Consider the following 10,559-nt stretch of genomic DNA (forward strand, 5'->3'; position numbering starts at 1 on the left):
GATTATGATTAGTTCAGATAGAGAATATGTAACAATTGTAAATAATAAAAGTAAATCTATCATTTTCTACCAGCAGTTTTCTGCTTCTTGGATATACATTAATTGGTATGGTAATTTTGTGTGCCTTAGATTTACATTTTAAGAACTGTATATTTTTTGTGAACCTAAAATTTATTAAACATAGCTGTCATTACAATAAGTAGGGTGAAATCATCCAGCAGCTCATCTGTACAGTTTTTTCCTAATTTAATCATTCTTTCTAGTAATTCTGAATTTGGGGGGGAGGGGGGGGGAGTCCTGGGATAATCCTTCACTGTATGTGGAAAACATCTACACTTCATCCTAGTTTGACAATCTGCTTATGCTTATAATAAGTCCCATTGAACATAATGGGTTGATTTCTGAATGAATGTATGTAGGATGGTATTGTTACCACTTGACATTTATAGGGCATACACTACTAATAAACTGTTTAGGCTTAAATTCCTTTTGATTCCTTTTATATAGATACCACAGCAGAAAATTCAGATGGTGGCAATAGTAGAAAAAAAAAGTTGACTCAAATTATGAAGATTTGGCATTTTCCCTAATAGAAGATCTCTTAATTACTGGAGTAGTTTAGTGTTTTCCCCTGTATACCTACAGAAAATTTACTGCTATATTTGCTAGCAGATACCAGCTCTTAAACAACAGTGCTCAATAGGGAAATCACATATGTCCACCTAATCAGACAGTAAGGAATATAATCTATTACTTGGAAGTCCACTGATGAGGTTCCATAGGGTATATTTGCATAGAATGCATTAAAATGGAAATGCATGATTGTTTTTAACAGCTAATAAATGTTTCATTAGATACATCAGATTACCCAAACATTGAAAACATACTGCTGAAATTAAGAAATATTGTTAAAGTTTTGTCTGGGTTCAGCCATATATTTTAATTATCATAAATTTGTAAAAACAATACAGCTTACAAAATGGTAGCTGCATCTAAAAGGTAATGTTTCTCATTGTACTATCTCACTTAATTGCTGTTTTACAAGCCAACATCCATCAAGCATGCATGCAGAGTGAGAATATACTGTAAATACAGCTGTAAGTTATTTATTGTAGCATTTCAAATATTTATCATAGACACTGATGTGCTTTGTGAATTAGCTTGTAGCAGCAAAGATTTATGATAACTTTACCTATGTCGTAAGAGCAATTCCTTGGGCAGTTACAGTAGCCTGAAGATCTGTATGGTTTAAGGTTCAATCTGGCTGTCTGGAGTTGCCAGGAAATAAAATGCATAGTTTTCAAGATTTTATTGAAACAACACTCTATTGATGAAATTGTCTGTAAAGAATATACTTGAGGCATCTAATGATTTTGGTCCTGTGTTGAATGCAGGAGTGTTACTTAAATTTGACAAAAAACATTGCAAACATTCATTGTGTGGCCCCTTTAAATGAGAAATATCAAAGCAGTTAATTGTCAGAACACACTAACATGTCATTAAAAATGCTCTATTAAAAAAACCCAGGAGTTACAGCAACATCTCTAAAGAAGGTATTTTCAAACTTTGCAGTGCCATGTACTCAGAATCTGCATTAAATAATACAAATTAACAAATGGGAACCCTTGAAAAATGTAGTGATTGTGACTAACAGAAAAATATCTCCCACATAAAAAACTCCCTTTGAAGAGAATGAAATTCTTGATACTAAGATGTTGCATATGTGCTCCAAGTTGCTTTAATGAAGAGGTAAGGAGAAATAGCTTGAGATCCTTGGGTAAGCATGATGACAATAGGAATGCTTTAAAGAAAGCATTTCCCTTTTTAAATTTCCTATATACTATATAGATGGTTAAAGCAATTTGAAAAGCTTCCCTAGTTAAGCCATTAACTGCAATCTTAAACTCACTAGCCACACTTCCGTGTAGAACTTGTTGACTTAATGTAATATTATACATAGAAGCATCAGTTACATGTACCAAGATCTACTAAATAGGAAACCACAGAAGGTAGGATTTTCTTTAGGAGCTTAAATATTCTTTGCAGTCAGATAGAACTTTGTGTTAGATGACTTGGTTGTTTCAAATATTGGGATGAACCTCACAGGCATAGCGTCTGTTGTATCCTTTACAGACTGGCACTAGGGTATTTTTAACCTTGGTTTGGTACATTCAGATGAATGTGACAGCTGATATTGTTAAGTCTCTCCATAGAAATAGTGTTTTGTTCTTATTGTTTTTTGAGCTATTTCCACCTGCCAGTTTTTGGCCCTTCAAATGTTAGAATTCAGTTTTCATCATTAAGACAAAGGAGGATAGAAAAGCTGCTTCTACCCCATTAATACATTGTTCAAGTTATATGTTCACCATTATATTATTAATTGCATTCAGATGTAATCATTTCCTTTGAGCCTTGTCAGTTATGCAATGTGTTTCTTATGGCCCTGATTAAATAGCACAGTGACATTAATTGAATTCACATTCACAACTGTAGTCACTAATCCACTGTCATGTGTACATTTACTCTCAGAATGGGACTTTGCACTTCACTATTTCCCTGAATTTATTTTAGGTTGTCCTCTAACCCCCCTGAGCAGATTTGAAGCTTAGGAAAGGTCAGAGTGAAGGGGAACAAATTGTTCTCTTCACTGACCCAAAGCTTTGCTGATATTTGAACAGATTAAGTGGTTAAGACGGATGAAATGCTGACTCTTTTGAGTGTTACAAAATCCTTGCTTGTTTTGAAAGGAGAGCATTTGGCGCTTGGAAAGTATTCTTTCACCCTCTTTCTTCAAATTAAAGGCTATGCTCCTGGATTCTGTCATTTTTCTTATATGCCTTAACTGTATGAACAGCAAAATACTTGTCTTACTAATGTTTTACATCCAAAGCTGAAGAAGAATCTATTCATATTAAAACTGGGTGAATGTGTACCAGGGAAGATAAAATTTCATACACTTGTTATGGTAGTCTGCAAATAAGAGCATAGTAGAATAGCCAAGCTCCATTGCTTTCAACTGCATAGGGGTATGCACTGAAAGGATAATAAGAGTGGATCAAACCAGGGTGGAAATTTGAAATTGAAAAGCTAACAGAAAGGCCATTCCATATTACAGGAAGAAAGATGGGGTGTTAAAAAGTTAATATATCTGCTTTTTCTCAGTACCACTGGGGCAGCTATATTCCTTTATCCAGAAATATTTCTCAGCAAAATCCAGAATGACAAGAAACTAAATTTGTGTGTGTGTAGGTTTCCCTTCATGAAGTTGGCAGTTGATGAACATTTTAAACAGCAAAGATTTCTCCCCCTCCCCCCACATCCCATAAATTGAATGAAAGTAAATTATTAACTAACAAAAGTATCTACATGCCAAAACAAATAAGATTTTGTTCTTTTGTTGGACATAACTTCATAGGGGATGTTTCTTCCAAATTACCTGTACAGCTAGAGATAATTGAAATTGTAAACCTATTGTGCATAGATAGACCTCCATTGTGCTACTGACATATTTGTAAATCATCAACTATCAAAACAGTATAGCTGCAGATCAATTTAGGGCAGTATGATCATAATCCCATGTTACTGTAACACAAAAACAATTTTTATACACAGTAATTTACTACAATTCACGTAAGCCTAAGAATGTAGAATTTTCATTTATAAGCATTGGTTATATTTATCAAATTCCCAGGTCACTATAACAGATACCTATAACATGTCCATCTTAATATCCAGTTTGAAGGTTTCTAGTACGATTGCAATGCTGAAATAATATAAGAAGTCAGATGTGCAATCTATAAGGGATTACTTTCCTTAATAGTTTTTGTTCCCATCCCTTATCAGATAGATTTCTCTCTCTTTGTGAAAATTAAAGAGATTAAAATCAACTCAAAACATAGGTTTATTGCTGCAGACATATAGACTGCTTTGCCGACAGAACGAATGTGATAATGGATTTGTATGCAAGATTGTTAATAAAACCATACCAGTAGAATGTGGAATTTTGATGAAATGGATATGCTGCCAATAATGTCTTCTTGATTATATTCCCCCCCCCGCCCTTTTTAAAAAGAAATAGGATTTATATCACAGGTGTCAAACTCAGCATCACATTACTGTCACATGACGTATCACATTTCCCCCCTTCACGGACCTGGGGTGGGCGTGGCCTATGCATGACACATCCAGCCCATGGGCCATCAGTTTGACACTCCTGATTTATATTATTTTATTCATGCCCTATTGTGGTAAATGTAAAAAAGAAAAGTAACTTTCATGCTGTTCACCCACTGATTTCATATGAGATTAATAACAATATATATCTATACATACACGTATAGGTATATATGTTTCTTCTGTCCCTCCAGACAGCAAAACATGAAATGACTGTGATCTGTCTTAAAAAGCAAAATATTGCTGATAAAGGATTGCTCCAAAATTTTTGTATATTCAGGTATAAGCCTCTCGCATGAAGCTGCTTTATGTATTACTCCATTGCTCAATTCTGGGGAATTTCTATGTTATACAATTAATAATGGGCCCAACTCTCACTTTGCCTTTCACAAAACTGCTTCTGCATGTAACCATCATATGTAATGTTCTAAGTATTCTAAATAAAGCAGAATCCTGCTCTTGTAAACAGGAGTTTCATCCTAGTAAATATATTCTTGCTGAAAGTAGAATTAAAACTTGTACAGAAGTGGCCTAGATTTGCAAATACAAGCTCATTTAGTTGAATGGTTTCTGAGACAACTGAAATCTTTCAGTGGTCGAAGTTCATTTGAAAAAGGAATACAAGATTAGAGTGGTATGTAGTTATAAAAAGTACATGCTTTATCATGAGGTAGTGCCTATAATTAGGTTCCTGCTATAATTCCCATATGTCATAAAAGCTTTATATGGCAAAATGCAAAACTAGAATAAAGTATGAATGTCATTTAATCATTTTAGCAAAAGATGGCAGATTTGAAGCTTTGTATTTTATGTCCTCTAATGCTGAATGTAATTGTTGCCTAAGACTCTAAAACAGGATGTGTTGGTCATGCTTTGTAATATATGCATTATCATTGCAAGGAAATATTTTATTAGTTTTTTTAAATCATATATTTCAAGATATTGGAATGCTTTTTTTTTTAAATCAAATGGTGGTGTATTTCAGAAGTAGGGTTTATAATCTAGAGCAGGGTTTCTCAGCCTCGGGGGCTTTTGAGATGTAAAACTGCTACGGTTGAGAAACACTGATTTAGAGAGGAAAGGGGAGCAAAGCTGTTCAAGTTTCAGAAACTGTTGAGCATAAAAAGAGGTTCACTGGATTGTATTTCAAATAATCTGAACTAAATGTGCAGCCTGGAAACGCAAGTAGTGACAAACAGCCAAATAAAAGCATTTTTAAGCAAAATGTGCAGTGGGGCTTAGTAATTCTCAAGGGAGTATGCTTAAGAATGCAGCTATGCGATTGGATCTGCTACATTAAGATTCCCCAACCCCCAGACCATGGACTGGTCCCTGGTCCTTGGCCTGTTAGGAACTGGGCCGCACAGCTGGAGGTGAACGATGAGCAAGCAACCAAAACCATTCCCCTCCGCCCCCCAGTCTGTGGAAAAATTGTCTTCCACGGTCCTTCATGTCAAAAAGGCATGTTTACACATAGGAAAATCCCCTCAAGTTCAGTGGGACTCACACTGGAGTAATTGTCCATAGGATTCCATTTTGCATCTGTAAATGAAGTTGGGCTTACATACAGTATATCTAGTTAAGAGGTTTTCCACACTAAGATCTTTAAGGGCGGAATCTTAAAAGTGTTTGATGAAGGATTTAGTTGCTTTCTAGTTGTGTTGAAGAAATGCTTTTTCAATAAAAGTGCATAGGATCGAGGTGTGTGTCCCTTTGATTTCAACTGAATTTAGCTGTGACTAATCTTCACTAGACTGTCTCTAAATGTAAACTGATATTAATGGCACCAGCAGTAACTTCAGTTCAAATAACGGTTAAAACATTAAACTGGAGAGTACTTTGCTAAATAAGAAAAAAAAAAGAGCTCTGCTGTTGAGTAATATCTCTTGTATTTGTGTGTGTGTGTGTGGTATGTGTGTTTAAGAAAACTGGGGTGCATATTTATTTTTTATCATTTACAGTAACTTAGACTTCGATGATTTTTTTTCCTTTAAACAATCTTCTATATTAAGAAGAACTAATGGTGGAAAAATGAAAAGGCAGACACATTTTTACCATTTACCATTGTATTTAGTTAATAAGTGGAAGAAAAGCACTTCACTATTTCACAAAACTTACCGGAAAAAGAAACTTATTTCATTACTCTGGGAGAGAAATACATTTTCAGACAAGGGAACATTTACCAGCAGTACTTGAAAAGTGTGAGTTTTGACTGCATGTTACTTGAAAGATCATACTAAGCTACTCTTTGGTGCACAGCAGTTGTATATGATTTCTTGTTTATGTAGCAAGATGCATTGAAATTGTATTGAAACATACATGTAAGAATTGTTATTGTAGAGATGGTTTGTTCTGTTTTTTATTCTTGTGTATGTCCTATCTGTTTAAACCTTAAATGTTTCTTTTAAAATGACCTAAAAGGCAAGATAAAGTTGATATCATTGCGAAATGTATTTTAATTTTTGTCATGGCTTTTTCCAAAATCAAAATTACAAACTGTATCATTCCTGATAATGCAGAACATTGTGGATGGTTTCAAATAAATTTTATACTTCTATTTTGCATGTGATTTTTAATTTTTCCTTCATTTAGAGATAACTTCTTTCTACAAAAGGAATATATCTAAAAGCATGTTCATATCAGTGTAACAAAATGAAACTTAGCAACAGCAATACATTCCCTTTGAAACATTAGTATTGTTATTTGAATCTTGTTCTAAGAGCAGTGATCTGGAGGAATTAAATGGTGCAAATGATTAGTTATCTCTGTATTGTTAATTATGATTTCTTTGGTTCAGCTCTGTTTAAAGAATGGGCCAGTTAGGTTTGGTCAGCTGGGAACACTGGTACTAAGGTTCTTATTTGTATCTAGCCAGACTACCCACAAATACTATATATTAACATGAAAGTATGAATCTCAGTCACTTTCAAATGCCAGTTATGCCAGAACAAGAATATAATAGAGCTGTGTCCTAGGAAAGTCTGCTTCATTAATATAGACATGTAGTTCTGTTGGCAATAATCAAACTTATGATTTTGAAGAAGGAAGTTGATGCCTTCTTCAAGGAGATGCTTATATATGGCCAAATGCTGAGGAACTTTTACATATATACACGTGTGTGAGCACAAATGTATATATTTCTTGGTGGGTCCCATCTAACTCAACCTTCCTTGGATTAGCACATACAGGTAGCCCTCCACTTACAATCACAATTGAGCCCCAAATTGCTCAGAAATTAGCAAAATTACCAATTGCTGTTGCCAAGAAAGAGAGTTAAATGAGTTTTGCCCCATTTTAATGACCTTGCTTGTCATAGTTGTAAGTGAATCACTGTAGTTGTAGAGTTCATAACTTGGTTGTTGAGCAAATCTGATTTCCCCATTGACTTAGCTTGTCAGAAGTTTGCAAAACGTGATTCCAGGACACCGCAATCACTGTAAATATGACACTCTTGCAAGTGTCTGAATTTTGATCATGTGACTGAAGTTGCTACAATGGTCGTACGTGTGAAAAACCTCGTTATTTTTTATAGTGCCGTTGTAACTTCAAACAGTTACTATACAAACTGTTCTAAGGGGAGAACTACCTATAGTGGGGGTTTTGTACTGAAGACTATTTTACAGGACAAGGATGGAAAATGAGACGCAAAGTAAGTGCTAAACCTGTAAAAGATGCAGTCTACTGAAAAATGCAACATCCCTACTTTTTTCAGAAAACTGAAGAGGACAAGTACCATAAACAGCAAATGTGAGTGAAAATGCCGTCAGCGCTTCTTCCTCAACCAACTTTATAACAAAAATCCATTTGTTGCAGCCCTCAGAAACTGATTTTTAATCAGGTGTGAACCTTGGATTAACCCAATGAAAAATAATCTTTCTTCAGCTCATTGACTGGCCTACCCCAGTGACAGGGTCTCTTAATGTTTTGAGGTTCATGGGTGTTTTGAAATTTAATTAAGAACTCTGACATCAGTGAGCATCACAAAATGGCTGCACAGAGAATGAAAAGTCAGCATCCTGAAATAGCTGTTGAAAAGACAAAACAGTAAAAGTTGGACATAAGTAAAAAACAATGTGCACTCTCTTGATCCCATGCAACACCATCTAAAGTTACATTGGTTGGTACTTCATGTAATGCACAACATGAATGGGTGAAAAGCAATCAAGGAGAAAAGCAAGGGAGAAATTTCCTCACAGATCAATTAACCAGCTTGCCTTCAGAAATGAGTGCTCCATCACTGGAGACTTTTAGGAAAAGACTGGATTGTCTGGAATGGTATAGGTACTCCTACTTGTACAGGGAGTTGGACTAGACCAGGGGTGTCAAACTTGATTTAACTGAGGGCCACATCAGGGTTGGGGGGCTAGGGTGGGTGTGGCCAGCTCGATGTCACTCATGTCAGCGCCTATGGTGGCCTGAGCACTCTGCCAGCGAAAATGGGTTCCCGATCTCCGTTTTCGGCTGGGACAACATCCTGCAAAACCCTCTGCCAGAGAAAATGGAGCTTGTGAGGACCACACAGAAAGCCTCCCAAGCTCCATTTTCGCTGACAAAGATACCACGGGCCAGTCCTTTGCTATTTCCAGGGCGGTCCTGCGGGCCAGATCTAAGCACCCCACAGCCTTGAGCTCGACACCCCTGGATTAGATGACCTTCAAGGTCCCTTCCAACTGTTAATCTGTTAATAAAAATCATAGATTTTAGACATTTTTGTATGAAGGGCCAGTAATGATACAATAATAAAATAACACATTTCTATTATTCCAGAATTAATGGAAAAATATCAGTGTAGGAAACTGGACATTTTTGGACTGAAAAGACATATTAATGTGGCCTTTTTCTTAAAACTAGTACATGACGTTCAATATGCTGTATGGTTGCCAAGAAAAGACTCTGAAGGGTCACCTCTATATACTGCATTTTTAAGGTACTGTCCCTGCAGTTTTTCTGAAGTACAAGCATGAACATGAACTTGAGCGCACTTACATATTTTGCCAAATACTCTGCAACAAATTTAAAAATGCCACACATGTAATTTAGCCAAATATAAGCAAATTTAAATCCCATTCATTTCAAAAATGGAAGTTAATTCATTTATATTTCTACCTGTGGTTAAAGGAGCTTTTACAGTCAATATTTGCATGATGTCCATATTAATATTGTAGTTATTAACTCAAATTTCTGGATGCTGATGTGAGATACTGGTGAATCTGTGGTGGCGTAGTGGTTACAATGCAGTACTGCAGGCTACTTCTGCTGACTGCAGGTTGCCTGTAGTTCGGCAAGTTTGATTCTCATCGGCTCAAGGTTGACTCAGCCTTCCATCTTTCCAAGATGGGTAAAATAACCCAGGTTGTTGGGGGCAGTATGGTGATTCTAATCCCCTTAGAGAGGGCTGTAAAGCACTTTGAAGCAGTATATAAGTCTAAGTGCTATTATTATTGCTAGTTGCAACATATTGGAGTAGGCTAATAATACATTATGCAAACCTACCCTTGGATGGATACATAAACATGCTCCAGTTGAACTGCTTTTTACAATCTTTGCTCCATTTACCTGTAAAATAAATGTTTTATATCCTGAGATAGCTGAAATGATTAATATGCATAATGAGGATGTCCTTTAAAAAATTATAAAAATTGCATAGTTTCAGTGGAAAGCACTATGGAATTATGTTGTCAATGTCTGGAATACTCTACCTGACTCTGTGGTTTCTTCCCCAAACCCAAAAAACTTTAACCTTAGACTGTCTACTATTGACCTCACCCCTTTCCTAGGAGGTCTATAGGGGTTGTGCATAAGCAAACCAACGTGCCTACCGTTCTTGTCCTATTGTTTTTTTTATTATTTTTTCTTATATGTATCTATGTATTCATAACTATATTTTTACTTATACCTATTTTCTTATAAGCAATTGACAAATTAAAAATAAATTACATAACACATCTTACAAGAATTTAGTACTACACCAGCTACAACTTTATCCAAGTCAAATAGTTTGGGATGAGAGTATACATTTTCCCCACATGCACTTCTTTATTTTAATTATTTTTTTATTATACAATTTTCTTGGTTATATATAAAATTTCTATAGAGTATACTTTCTGGATACAATCTCCATTAAGTAGAGATAATAAATCTTATACACACAATAATTATGACTATTATTCTCAATACCTATTCACCATCATCTTCACTTATCCTTATTAAATTTTTTGTGTTAAGCCCTCTGTTCAATTTTATCAGTTAATATCAAACATTATAAGACATATAAACACATTTATAACCATTAGCCTCCAAATAACCAATTTACTTAATTATTCAATGTTCATTATTCAATTATACAAATTGCTTCATCTTTGTTTACATATCCACAAATCTAACTG

The sequence above is a fragment of the Pseudonaja textilis genome, chromosome 4 (assembly GCF_049901715.1).
Source record: "Pseudonaja textilis isolate UNSWEBS1 chromosome 4, rPseTex1.2, whole genome shotgun sequence".
Classification (NCBI taxonomy): Eukaryota; Metazoa; Chordata; class Lepidosauria; order Squamata; family Elapidae; genus Pseudonaja; species Pseudonaja textilis.